This window comes from Lissotriton helveticus, chromosome 11, assembly GCF_964261635.1.
Source record: "Lissotriton helveticus chromosome 11, aLisHel1.1, whole genome shotgun sequence".
Taxonomy (NCBI): domain Eukaryota; kingdom Metazoa; phylum Chordata; class Amphibia; order Caudata; family Salamandridae; genus Lissotriton; species Lissotriton helveticus.
The window spans coordinates 595,767,766-595,782,669 of record NC_136072.1 but is presented as its reverse complement, the minus strand read 5'-3'; the positions used below and the strand labels follow the sequence as shown (position 1 = coordinate 595,782,669).

The window sequence follows — 14,904 nt, the reverse complement described above, 5'->3', positions numbered from 1 at the left end:
CCAACACCTGCGAGACCTCCACTGGCTCCCGGTCGAGAAGAGAGTAACCTTCAAGATACTCACCCACGCCGAATCCCGCGCATCCGCAGAGCCAGAATGGGCGAAAGAGCCTTCTCTTACAGCGAAGCCAAGACCTGGAACGAGACGCGTCCCCTCTCTGAACATCTTCAGGAATACACTCAAGACCTTGCTCTTCGACAGAACGGAGCTGCTTAACCCCACCCCCCCGCCCAATGCCCTGCCACCAGCATCTTGAGACCCTCCCGGGTGAGTAGCACGCTTTACAATTCCCTGATTGATTGAAGAAATATGTACCAAAACTAAGTGTGTTTTTCATTTCCTATTACACAAACAGAAACATTGTGTAAAATCCAGTTGCCCTGGTGAAGTTGAAGTGCAGAGTCTCTGCAACACGGCCCCTGATAGTTCTCAAGTGTAGCGATCTCCTATCAGAGGACCGCCAAACGGGCTGTTTTCCACCACATTCCTAAGCTAACTCCCGGGCTCAGAGTACGCAAAGGCCCCTTGGTCTACAGCTTCCAGCAGGCAGTGGGGCGAGTCAAAGAGAGGCGGAGGGTAGGCCTAATATAAGCACCTCCTCCGAAAGCGGAAGGTGCTTGACAATCCGTTCGGGAAGACTAGGAATGGCGGAGATGTTCCCCAATCAATCAAAAAAGGAGTCAAAGGGGGAAATACAGGGGAGGCCGCCCCCCACTCAAACAGATTCCAACAATAAAGGGCCCCACCTGGATGGCACCTCTCTAGACTAATCCACAGGGCTTCACAAAAAATGTCTTAACTCCTTGTCCTTCTAGTGTGTTAATTTACACTACTGTATTTAGTCATGGTGCACTTTCAATGCTTAAAACATCATCACAGGTCTAAACTAATACATAAAGAAAAATGAAATGTGTGAAGAGAGAGTACCTCACGGTTGCAACACCCGAGGGGGTTACTGACTAGTAATAGCCAGTCTACCCACTTCTCATCATTGGCCACTTTCTCTTTGTTGTGTGTGGAAAAATGTACCAAAAATCATGTGTTCCCTTTGTATCACACACTCATATAGTGAAGAAATAGTAGGCGCAGTTAAATGGGCCCACTCCACAGACCACATCAGTGCTCATAAAAACCCCCAGTGAAAATCAAAAAAATATATTTTTAGAATTCTCACTCAATTAAAATCGGGTCATGCTTACTGACCATCCAGTTTTATTCCTGGCTGCAAGCATTCCCACTTAAAAATGGTTACCAATACACCATCAAGGATGGTGTTCCCCGCCAAATTTCAGCGAGAAGCATTGCAGTTTTGTTCCTGTGTTTTCCTGCGGTCCATGTCTTGACCGCTTCCTGAAAACACCCGGGCGAGTTCAGACGGGTGTCCAGGTATTCTCGGAAGGAGCGCTGGCGTGCCTCCTTCGTTTATCCGCTCCCGTGTTTCCTGTTAAAGAGAGCCGCGGTAACGCAACGAAGTGCAGGAGCGCTTTCCATGTTGCCGCAACTTGGTTTTCTACTTTGGTTTGTTTTGTGAAACAGTGCAGCAGCAGATTGCAAAGCCGGAGCGCTTTAATTCAGCACCGCGACATTTGGGCTATCTGGGCAAGTTATTACCCTGCTGTCAGCTTACACCCCATTATGTTTTTCTTCTATCCTCTGTGTTACTGATTTACAAGTATAGCGGAGCACTGCCTGATTATGCTTGCCTTTTGACATATTCTTTCCAGCACAGGAGTGCCGTTTTCTTTCTTGATGTCTGTAGCAGAACCTTGTTTTACCTTTGACATTTACTTTGTACTTGAGGGCACTTATTATGAACACTGTAGAGTATTGGAGATCATTTACCTGAGTGACTGTGTTTTCAACAAACTCTTAATTACTTGTCTCACCGCATATTGAATTGAGATGTCCTAGTCCCTTGTTCCTAGGAATTTACTAGTAGTGTGCCTTACTAGTCCCGGAAGTCATTACATTCCTAATTTGATTGTCTTAGCGGCAGAACTGCTAGTGAGTGGGTGTAGATTTACATATATAGAACCTGTTTAGATAGTAAAGTGAGCTCCTCATGTTTGTTGGGTTGTCTTACTGTCCTGCAGTATCACATCCAAGAGAGTGCTGTAGAGTCTCCAAGTCCAGACCCTGAAGAGACCAGAGGCCTTGCCGCAAGTTTGTTATTTTGTCCCTTTCCCTTTTTCCCCTGGGCACGATCTCACGCAAAAGGTTTCCCTTCCTCTGCTGGGAGTTGCATTGAAGGGAATTGGGGGAATTTTCATCCATCATCGTCTCTGCTGGTCACAAGAGAAAGGTTAGTGGCATATCTTATATTTTTGTGCTACTGACAACCCTGATAGATTGTCAAGCCCAAGTATAACGCCCGGCCCAGACGATGGATACCAACGAGGTATTGACCTCGCTGTTGGAGAGCCTGGCTGCTCTACAACAGGAGGTTCATACCTCACGTCTAGAAAAACAGTCGCAAGCCTCTCCCGCAGGGGTCATGGGGAGGGTTCTTACATCAGACCAGCTACCTACCTCCTATTACACCAACTACACACTCGCCTTCCCTTGGTACTTAAGCAGGCGGGTTTTTTAATACAGCTCCCTCTCCTCCTATGACAACGGACGCATTTCCCACAGTCCGTGTAATACAAAACACGGGTATTCCCTTGGCACCCCCTGAACGTTTCTATGGGGATCCAAAAAAGTTTGAAACCTTCCTGAATCAATGTCGGCTACATTTTCTATGCAAACCTGCAGTGTTTCAAGATGAAGCAGCTAAAACGGCCTTCATGATGTCGTGTATGGGGGGTAATGCAGCTAGCTGGACCATTCCACTAATGGAAAGTAACAATCCTGTTTTGCACCGATTCCCTGAGTTTTGCCTGGAATTGAGGAAATTATTCGATAGAAAATCACACATGATGACTTTGGACCGAGAACTACTCACCTTACGACAAAAGTCACAAGATCTGTTAACATACATCACGACATTCAACCGTCTAGTGGTTGAAACTGACTGGGCCTCTGAAAAAAGAATCACCCTGTTTTACCAGGGGCTACGAGGAGAACTGAAAGACGTCCTTTACCACAGACCTGCGAGGAGTTGATAGATTTAACTGTTCAACTTGACCACAGACTCCTGGAAAGAAAAGGGGATAAGAACAGAGGAGACGCCCGATTTTTATATACGAGACCAAAAAGTTCAGTAGAAGATCACCTCAAAACCACAGAAGGAACTGATCCTATGCAAATTGGAGGTCCCCTTACCCCTGAGGAGAAGGAGAAGCGAAGGAGGATGAAACTATGTCTGTACTGTGGCAAGGGAGGTCATTTCATTAGAGAATGCCGTGTTCGAATCCCTCTACCTGGAAGGTCCTCCGTGCCACGGGTACAAACAACCATGAGACAAGGAGGACCGGCGGAAAACTGAGGAGCCCAAATCAGGATGAGATCCCTGATTTGGGAAAACAACGTACAGCGATCTCGTCGACCCTTGCAAGTACTCAGCAACCTGCCGTAGCATACTTGAACGTCAGTGTATCCCTGTGGATCACACCAAAAGACATATTGGAGGTGGATGCCTTGCTAGGTTCCAGAGCGACTGGGAATTACATCGACCAGGAATATGCCTTGAAGATAGGGATCGAAAAGAAAGAAAGCCCCAAACTTGTGAAAGCAGTGGGTGGGACTGTCCTGTGACTTACTGCACTAGTAGCCAGAGACTGTAAGCCATCATTCATATACTGGCTGGCATTCCCTAATATAAACAACTTCCATGTTCCACCAAAGTTGTTTCTTTCAAGGGCCTGAACTTTTTAAGAGGCCAAGTTATGCAGCTCGCATGATAACCCTTCCAGCTGGTCTCCCCGAACAACACAGCCAACCTCTCATTAAGATTGGGAAATGACCCACTTCAGACGTGTGTTGGTGTCCACATGCAGCTCTTTTATGTTCGCTTCCTGTGCCACTCATCTTGGAGAGGGACAGCAGCCACATTACAATAAGCAAAAGGTATTTATATCCATCATGCAAGCTTTGCAGCTCACTGGAGGGATTGAGTTAAATTAATTTAAACCTTCTGACCTAGTTTATACTTCTACCATCCAAATATTCATATATGCGGAATACGTTATTTCTGAAAGTATAGCATGTCAATAAAGTATGCGATGTACTGCTGCTACTCCAAATCACAAAGTCATAGATGATCTGTTATGCTCTACTAAATCTATGTGTTGCCTCAAAGTAAACTAAACTAAGCCTGCTTAGTCAAGTAGATCTAATTGATAGTCTCGACAGATAGATTCCAGTGGCAAATGTTAGCCTCAGACAAACCTACTTAGACTGACCAGTGAAATTATACATTTTATGTAGCTTCCTGAACATTGAATTCTTTTCTTTAATTTGAATGTCATCTAGGAAGTGTTCAATACCTATGCACAGTCTATCAAAGGATGGCACCTCTCTTAATTCAACTTTGGGGGTTCTAGTCATGGACACTAGTGAGTCTTCAGGAAGTGTATTTTTTATATTTCAGAAGAGTGTTTTGCAGATACATTTTGCCTTTTCTCCAAATAGCTTTGTAAATGATGGGAAAGACATGTAAGCAAACCTGGGTGTCAGTGGGAAGGAAATGGAGCTGGCTAAGTAGTTGGTAAAAATCTTTTCTGGGCATCAAAGGGCAGATCATATTTCCAGGTCTTTGTATGCTTTTGCTGCCGCTTTGCGAAATAATACTCTGCAAGGCAACATAAAAGATATTGGTGAAGTGACGATGCAAATAGGTGTGCAGCTTTGATAAGCAATGTAGTGTGTCCGCTGCAGAGAGTGGTTGCATGATTTGACCACATTTAGAACTTTGCCAATTTATTGAAAGGATTTGTTTGAAATGCATTCCCTGATTTCTAACCATAGTAGAGATTTAAAGGGCAGGCCTCAATATTTTTGTCCAATCAAGCAACAGAACTGACTCAATTGGAGCAGCTTCCATTGCGCCATCACTTAGGCTAAAATGCTCTATCTTTTCACAAGTGGGAGTCCTGTACCAGTTCTCTTTAACTCATCTATATGCACTGCTTAGTGGGTGTCCTCTTCATACAGCTGGATGTCAGTATTGATCTTACTAATGATCCCAACACATGGGTTGGGATAAGATTTTGAAACAGGGAGCAAGTAGTGGATGTTTTATGTATTCATTACTTCTGTGTTGTTTGCTTATTTTTTTCTTGGTACATAAGCATAACAGTAGGTATGTGTGGTTCACAGGGCAGAGTGAATGGATTGACAAAAAAAATAAAAGAAACATGAGCAGTAACTGATGGCCATGAGTGGCTTTATTTATAAGTGGGCGGTGAGGAAAGACAGGGAGCATACAGGAATATACACATTTACAACAAATGAAGTCAGTAATATTTGATGAGGGACACTTTCTCCTACTAACATCAGAAGATGACCCTTCAGTGCTGTTTTAAGTCCTGGAGTGAGGTGCACGCTCGCATTACTGGTGAAATTGGTCTCCAGTAAAGTGGTCCTCGAAGAGGAAGTGACTCGAATCCAGATTTAGTGCTTGGAGGTTTGGTACTGTCTGAACACTTTGATTAGTGAATCATAGGTTGTGGGTAGGAGGTGGGTTAGTTATGGACTTGTAACAGTGCTCTTTAGGTACATTTATAGATTTGAATGTCAGTAAGCCATCTTAGAGAGATGAAAAGCAGAGACAGCTGTATGCTTTGCATATGGTACGGGTAGAGCAGTTGAAAACCTTATAGTGTTTGGGGGAAGATGTGTGTGGCCCAATAGTAAACCATTACAGTAATTTAGCTTACTGAGTACCAGTGAACTGAAGAATGATTCAGCTGTGTGGAATGGAATAAAAGGGTGGATCTTTAATTTACTTAAAATGTAGTAGTTTGCTGCAGTGGTGAGGATACAAGGTTCCAGCTAGGTGGAATGGTTTATTTGCCCATCAAGGTTATAGGCAGAGGAGCCAAAGTCTGTCATGAGACTGGAATGAGGTTGGTGAGCGCACAGGTGCAGAAGAGGAAGAAGATTATTTAAGTAGGGGGAATGGTGTAGGGAGAAAAAAAAGAAGAGGGCACAGGATGATCCTTGAGTTCCGCTTTTAAAAAATAAAACACAAAACTTCAAAAAGCCTAAAATCTAGCTAGGACTTAATGCAAAATAGCAAGCAACACAAAAAAAGATCAAAGACAATTGTCAATTGCATTTGCCGGCCCACTCGCTGGTTGCTGCCGCCAGAGACACATTTTTGCACTCCTGCTGCTGAGCCAAACTCGAACAGGGTAAAGCAGGACAATAGGCATCCTGTCACAGGTAGGTGCCTCCACCTCCCAGACAGGATTTAGTGTATTGTGGCTGGGTGGGTGCACTTCCAAAGTACCTGAAAGTCTGCAACTGGGGCACACTTGGTGTCCCTATGCATAGTCCAGTTCAAACCAGTCCTGGGAGCCGTTGGCTCCTGCTCTGGCGCGAAACTGGACAAAGGACAGGGGAGTATCCTCCCCACTGTCTTGACGCTCCCCTGGGTGGATCCCCTGAATCTGTCCAACCCTCTCCTGTGAGTACAAAAGGGCTTACCTGGCTGTAGGACCCTAGATTCAACGTGGATAAGATTCTGATCAAGAAACCACTGAACTTCGACATCTGGACACTCTAGACTTCGCTGGACTTCGACTGGGCCATACTTCGTCCCCATCTCCGTCCAAAGCATCGTATGTGCCCATGCACCATACAGGCTCCGTGCAGGACCTGTGGAGCATCAAGGACATCTGAAGTATCTCCCTTGGGGTGAAGTAGTCAGTCCCCTTCATTCGCTGGCACCGTAACACAACTGACCGGTCTGCTGAACCTGAGCTCCTGGGGACGCCGAAGGCTCCAGCAACACAGGACGTGGGTTCCTAAGTTCCTTGAGATCGAGCCGCCTTCTCACTGAGTTTGAGCCAGTATCCTTCAAGGGGACCGCATGACCCGAACTCCTGTGCACTGCATACTTTTGCAAATGCATATGCTTGTTGGCATTCCCCAACTAAGTGCATTGAGCTATTGATAGCCCCAACCTCTGCGCACATTTCGTTCATAGGACTTCGACCTCCTTGCACTCTGTGCCCTGCAAGCTGTGACTTTGTGAAACTGCTAGAGGCCCCCTCGCGGCTCCTGTGCCTTCGGCCTGTGGGTCCAGTTGAGGGACAACACTGATTTTCTCGGGCTCCCCTGGTTGCACCAGGCCTGCCCTGACTCCCCTTTCTGTGGTGAGTATCCTGGTCCTTGCTGGGCCAGACCATGACCTTCCTCGACCCTCTTCGTGGGTTCCACCGGACATTTTTCTTCTTTCCAGCAGTGGCATTTCTTTGACAACTCCCATTGAGAACGACAGCGGTTTCTGACGCCACTTCGACCCTATGCACCTGGCTTCCCTGGGATAGGTAACTCTGGTACTTCAGTATCCACGGGTGGGGTGACACTCCAACCTTCTATGTTCCAAAGGGTTTCTTTGTAATCCACTGGGAAGGGTCCTTAAACACTAAAACTGCAACCGCGACTCTCCCATTGAATTGTACGTAAATAAATAAATAAATAGTGTGTCTTGTAAAGCGCACTGCTACCCGCACCGCAGGCCTCGTAGCGCTGTAGACCGCTGGGGAACCCGTCCTGGCTTTCCCTGTGAGATAGTCCCTCCTGGGAGTCTCCAAGGTGAAACCAGGCATCCCCGGCGTTTGTGAGGGGCCGTTGTGGAGATGAGGCAAGCTTAATGCCCAGAGTTGCCGAGTGTGATCCCTGGTTAGAGTAGGCACCGAGGTGAGAATTATCGAGTCCGCTGACCCTGGTCCAAGACCCTGCCGCGCCGGGAATCGAGTCCCAGGCCGTTCTCTGCTCTCGGGTTTGCCGCCTCTAACCAGCGAGCTACACCACTCCACGCTGTCGTGTTCTCACACTGCACCCATCCTCGTGGGGTCCCTGCTTACTCACCTTGGGTGGTTCCTTGGGGGTCCCAGCGTTTCTAGAACCTTTAAACACTGTCTTGACTCGAGTTGTGGTTCTTATACCACTATTTTAGTATATGGATTGGTCTCCCCTGGAGCCCACTGTGTATTAGTGCTACTTACGTTTGTTTCTGAGCTACAGTATTGTGTGCTTTGTGTTTATCTGCGTGTAGCAGATACTGTGAGATATTTAAGGGGTGTTATAATAATAAATACATATTTTTATAACTACTGCGTGTTTCTCTTTTCATTTAACCGAAGGTTCCAATCTGGTAAAACAAGCTGCTTAACAATCCTTCAAGACTAAGCCTAAAGGCTGCTCTCCACAGCTACCACTTGGATAGCATTCCAAGGTTATCTTTGACCTCCTAAATCACCATAATGGTTGTTTAATTAGTGGACATCATATACCAGGCCAACTTCTCACACAGCAGATATATGTTTTTTGTTGGTACGATTCAATGAAGCTTAATCATGTGACAGAAACCTGTTACTCTGACTGAAACTGTATTTAATTTCCTTATGGCAGGATGTATTTGAGTGCACCAAAAAAAATCTTTGAAGTAACTTCATGATGTACAAAAAGCAGCAGTCATCTGCTTTGCCATATTCCTAGGCACGCTTCTGTTGCTACTCAACTTCACTCACTTCACTGGCTGACCATTGAGAAAAGTATTAATTTTAAAACATTATGCTGTATGCACAAGGCCCTGTATGGGTGTGACCATCCCTAGCTCAGGGCTATGGGGCATCTCGTCTACCCCAAGTGTAATCTTTACAGCAGGAACCACTTCCTTCCCACCATACCTCACTATAAACTTGCAAGGCAGGGTGGTAAGTCATTTTCTGTACTTGGCCCTACGTTATGAGATGGCCGTCCCTAAATAAATTGGACCTGCACTTCATTTACGGAATTTTGTAGAACTAGAAAACTCTACAAGTGCGGTGATTGGTTGATTGATTGATTGATTGGTGTTCCCCCCCGAGGAAGATTGAGCGGCTTTGAGAGGAAGATAATATTCATATGTCCAATAATAATCGCATCATTCTCACAAAATCCCAAATACACTTCAGGTTTGGAAGCAAGGTTACACTCCTAGTAAAGGTGCAATGTTCAAGCCTGAGAACTTTGCTTCTGAAAATTAGCATGGATGTTCAGTGTTACAGACAACCTAGAACTAATATAAAACAATATCCATATTTGAGTATCAAGGGACATGGCAACTTGGTTTGCTTCTTCAGAGTAATTCAAGCTTTCATATAATGATGCAAGTACCCTTCTCTATTATTCAAAAACACTCCTTCAGGGGTACAAAACACAACATAATTTAACTCACAAACTATTTTTCTGCCTAGCAGATTTGTCGGAGAAGTGGGACTAAGCATAAAAGAGTGTTTATCAAAAGTGGGCCTCACAGAAATGGACACTGGGTCAGTTATGTGATGGGGAGCTCATTAACTGGAAAAATTGACAGCATCTGTGGACTTGCCTGAGAGATGTAAAGAACGGAATTCAGACGTTTTGAGAGCTGAGCGTCTTGTACCCTGGTCAACAAGGCAAATGGTGTGTTTACCATTGATATCACAATTAACATAAGGACCCTTTTGATCTACAGTTATCAAGGTATACATAGCCCATTTAGAACCTCGCTAGCTGTCCTAAAATTTGGGGTGATGACTCGGATAGATTTGATGATACCCAGGTTGGGCCTTCTACATTGGAGGCAGTATCAGGCAGTGTTACTTCTTGTTACTGCAGCCGACCACAAACAAAACAAGAACCTGCTAACTGTGAGACCCCTCCTTGGTGCTTTCCATTTCCTCGGCCAAGTCTACCTCCTCCCCACTTTATTGAGCCCCTTGCCCGCCCCTTTAACCACTTGCTGCATATTTAGCAATTTCAGTTACAGTCTCCCACCTAACGCATATGGCTGTTAAGAGCGTTGTGAATTCCCCCACCCCGGCTTTAGCAGCTACAGTGGGGTGAAGTTCTTGTTGGGCCCCTTTTTTTCTGCAGCCCTGCAGACAAATACTCATAAATAACTTGAAAGGGTGGGAGAGGGAGAGAGTAGAAGGAAGAATTGATGGGTGTGTGAGTGAAAGGGGAAACGGATGGGTGAGTGAAAGGGTGGATGGAGAGATGACTGGATGAATGAGTGAAAGGATGGCTGTAAGGATGGATGAGTAAAAGGATGAAGGGATAGATGGGTGATAAGGTTAATGGATGAGTAAACGGGTGGATTGCTAAGTGAAAGGGTTGATGGATGTCTAAGTGAAAAGGTGGATGGATGAATGGATGGGTGAAAGGGTGGGTGGATGAGTGAACGGATGGATGACTGAGTGAAAGGGTATATGGATGCATGAGTGAATGGATGGGTTGGTGGAGGGATGGGTTGGTGGATCGATGGATGGGTCAGCGGATGGATGAATGGGTGCAAGAGTGTATGAATGAGTGGAAGGTTGAAAGGATGGGTGGATGGTTGAGTGAAAGGGTGGCTGGGTAGATGAATGAAAGGGTGGAAGGATGGATAAGTGAACGGAAGGATGTATGGATGGATGGATGGCTGAGGGAAAGGTTGGATGGATGAGTGAGTGAATGGATGAGTGAAAGGGTGGATGGGTGGGTGGAAGAATGGATGAATGAGTGAAAGGATGGATGGCTGAGTGAAAGGATGGATGGATGAGTGAAAGGAAGGATGGTTTGATGGTGGACGGATGGATAGAGTGAAAGGGTGGGTGGATGGGTAAGCAAAAGGATGGAGGAGTAAAGGATGGATGAGTGAAAGGGAGAATGGATGGATGGATGGCTGGAGTGAAAGAGAGGACGAATATGTTTGATAGATAGGTTTGGAGATGGATGTATAAGTTTGGATATATATGGGTAGATGGATGGATGGATGGGGGCGCTAGAGGGTGCAAGGCGAGATGGCCGCTTGATAGAGCAGCTCCACCAGTCGAGCAATTAATCCGCACATTATCCTGCTTTCCTGCCATCAATCCACGCCCTACCTGCAGTGGACGAGTGGCGGAGTGCTGTGGACAGCCTTTACTGTGCTGAGCTGCCTCTTCTACAACCAGGGAGCCAAGAGAGGGACCGGCGAGTTATTGGGCCCGTGACACTGTAATGGCGGCCCAGGGTAGGCTCTAGGCACGGAGTTGCGGTGAGTGTTGTTTTGCGTCAGCCGCAGCCTGGGGGTGACAGGGGGATCCCGCAACTTGGCTGGTGTCTGGTGGGCTGTGCGGGCTATGCTGGGAGTGGTGGGCGCTCTAACAGGACCTTTTCGAATGGCTGGGGCACGCACCAGCTTCTGGGTCCGACCTGCGTGGCGCACCGGTCGCGGGCTGAGGGGCGTCGGCTTTGTTCCCCCGCTGCCTGGCACTGCTAGACTGGGTTGGGGCAGTGCAGCCGCAGACTACTGTGACTCGTGAGCCGGTGTGCCGGGTACGTGTTGCGGTGTGTGCTCCCCCCAGACTGAGGCTTATCCTGTCATTGAATATTGCAAGGCCTCGCTCACCTGCACCAGCTGGACTCCCATTGCGGCTGACTCTGGGGCCGACCAATTGATATCTAGCGGGGGAGACTTCCATGCATGGCAGGACCCATGGTGCCGGAGATCTGGTTCAGCTGATTGGTGTGGTCTCTTACGCCTGGCGGTTGATCGGGCCTGTTTGATCTGGATAGCGATCTAGACCCATTTGATCATTCCTTTTGTGCTGCGGTTAAGGGCGAGGCCCCCCCTGTTGAGATGTGCTGGAATCCTGGGACGTTTGTGCTAGCCGGTGTTCGGTGACTCATCCCTTTCCAGTTCATCCGTCATACCGTGGCAGAGGGCGGCCTTGACTGATATTGTTGCCCTAACCCACCCCAGACAGTTGGGATCCGTTAAAACGGCACCCTGCCCTCTCCTATTCTGGTCATAGGCCCTGCTGGTGTGAGGCATCTTTCCCTGCGAGCTTCAATGGGGTCATCCCACAGCATCTGAATTCCTGGACCTAGATCACTCTTGTGCCTGGGTGTCGGACTGGGAAGGGAGAGACTGCCCTTACACGATCAACATTGCTGGCGGTTGGCTGCTGCGGGTGTCACACGTCAGACTACGGGTTGCCCTGGAGGCTTGATGACCGCTCACCACGTGCCTATTTTTACTTGAATCAGTTGCTGTCTTGCCCCCCCCCCCAACTGGTATTTTACCCGTGGTTATCCTGGTCACTGCGCTATTAAGGCACTCTCCCCACTATATTTTCATACTGTGCCCTCCCTCCTGTTTTATCGAGGCTAGCTGCAGAAACGTTGATCACAGAGGCACAGGCATACTTTGGGCAGTGATACTCACCCTGCTCTATTGCTTCTCGCATCAGGGATATCGTCATGGGGAAATCTGAGCACCGCCAGCTGAGCCTTACTTTTGAGCCCCGCAGATCAGCCAAAACTTCTCAGCGGGAATTGTCGCACTTGGCAACCAATTATCTAACATCAACAAAACTCTCCTTGCAGGTCAGGCCAGCCTACAATCCATTGATGGGAAGAGTGAAAATCTGAATCTACGTATGGATCATATGTCGCAGAAATTGGACAAGCACGTAATGCGCCTGGGGGAGGCTGAAACACGCATATCAGAGAACGAGGATGGCCTACACCAGGTGACCACGAGAGCGACATCCATGGAAAGGGTGCTGGCTGTCATATAAGCTTGCAACGAGGATTTGGAGGCCAGATCTAGATGCAATAATGTGCGCATTACTGGCCTACCAGAATCCACGAACACTGGCCGCCTCGAGACCCACGTGGAGAAACGTCTCCAGGACATTTTTGGTGCAGAACACCTGTCTCAGGTACTAATTGTCGAACGGGCCCACAGATCTTTGGTTGCGCACCCCCCTCCGGGCCCACAGCCACACCCCATCATTGCCTGTTTATTAAACTACTGAGACCGGGACGCTATCCTTCAGGTGGCCCGGGAGAAAGGTACTGTGGTACAGGAGGGCAACACACTCGCTTTCTACCCCGATTTCACCGCCGCTGTGCAGGAGGCTCAAAGGGAATACCAGCCTGTCAAGAAACTTCTCATAGCAGCACAGACACCTTATGCCATGCTCTACTCAGCGCGGTTGCGCATAGACGATAACGGGAAGACTCGGCTCTTCACAACCCCAAAATCAGCAATGGACTTTGCGAAGACGCTCCACCAACGCAGCAGGACCCCCACCGCTGCGGCGGATTGTGATGGCGGGCCTCTAATGTAATGGCAGACGAACAATGACACTAACAGGTCATGTGAGTTGTGGAAGATATTCAGCCCCCCTGTTTTGATTTTTTTTCAAGGGGCCCCCACCTGCTTGTTGCAGTGAGATTTGGCAAATTGGACATGGGGAAACTATACAAAGGCTTGAACTGTGTTATTGTTGACTCCCGACAATCTATGCCCTGTATTGTTCATATGTAGGTAGTTCTCTTATTATTCCGAGACAATGTATGATAATGGCTAGGTAATATTATCTCTTTCGCTCGGCCACCTCCCATTACAACGGGAGGGGTATTGTGCTCTGGGGCTCCCACATGGGTGATCCCCATTGTTGTTTATTCCTTTGGTCTACATTTGGGGACTGACTGGGGAGGTTTGGGATGGCTTTGGCATGTTGGGGTTGCTAAGGTGGGTGGGGGGTTGTTAAAGGGTTTGGTTACGTGGCTCACTTCACTGTCGTTACTGTGATAATGGTATATGTATCTTCATGAACTGTAGATAGATCATGCAAAATGTATAATCTGTTCCTACTCTGCATACTGACCGTACTGTAATTACCTTTTCTCACATGGAATGTACGGGGACTCAATTCACCGAAGAAAATCTGTTAGGTTTTAGCATATTTAGATCGCCACGAGGTCACAATTGCCCGACTACAGGAAACACACCTGACCCCGCAATCTGATGGGCGTGTTGGGGCACAGTGGGCTGGCTATAGATTAGCCTCCTCCTACTCCTCCTACTCACGGGGTGTCATCACACTGGTTAAGAAACATATTCTCTTCACCTTGATTAAAACCTGTTCTGATGATGCTGGACGTTACGCCATAGTACATGGAAAGCTAGCGGGTAGCCTAATTACAATAGTAAACACATATAAGCCAAATGTAGACAACCCCGTTCTTTCTGAGTGTGTCATCTCCACACTACGTGACTGGCCTGCGGCAGTGATACTATGGGGGGGGGGGTGATTTTAATATGCATTTAGACCCCAGCAAGGACAAGGCAAGCAGCAGGAGTGGTCAATCCCCTTGGACGGCCCAGGTCATTAATGTCTGAACTGGGACTGATAGACATTTGGCGTCAGCGGAATTTGGACAAGTGAGAGAACACACATGTTTCCACAGCACATGGTAGCTGGTCCCGGCTGGACTACTGGCTCGTGAGTGAGACGGCGGGAGGCTGAGTGTCCCACATAGAAGGGTTACCACGCACTTTGTCTGATCATAATCCGGTCCGAATTGCACTGCACTTTCAAAGTACTGCACACCTTTTGCTCACCTGGCGCCTTCGCTCAGAGGCCCTACTCGACCCTCTCTATATCACAACCATTTGTGATGTCATCATGCAGTATTTTACCCACAACAAGGGCTCGGTGGACAGTGCAATGACCCTTTGGGAGGCCTTCAAGGCCACCATCCGGGGCACCTGCATCGGCACGGCCGCTGGCATACTGACAGATTTATGTGGGCAGCTCACTAAACTTGAATCCGCATTACACGACCTAGAACATGACTATGAGATTTCATACCGTGCTCGGAGGCTGCCATCGATCTAAGAGGCCACACTGGAATTCACTGAGCTAGCGGAACGGGAGGTTAAATACATCACTAGACGTCATGTCGCTCGCATGTATGGGGAGGGTGGGCGGCCAGGATGCCACCTGG

At 47.6% G+C, this 14,904-nt stretch overlaps 1 protein-coding gene and 1 long non-coding RNA gene across 7 annotated transcripts in view; one reads left to right on the top strand and one right to left on the bottom strand.

The window, feature by feature from the left end:
- ZBTB38 (zinc finger and BTB domain containing 38) overlaps nt 1–14,904 on the bottom strand; it is a 185,830-nt gene that overhangs the window by 73,532 nt on the left and 97,394 nt on the right. The window lies entirely within an intron of this gene.
- Nucleotides 1–14,904, top strand: part of LOC144791662 (uncharacterized) — a 42,929-nt gene that overhangs the window by 4,889 nt on the left and 23,136 nt on the right. The gene's annotated exons all lie outside the window — the stretch shown is intronic.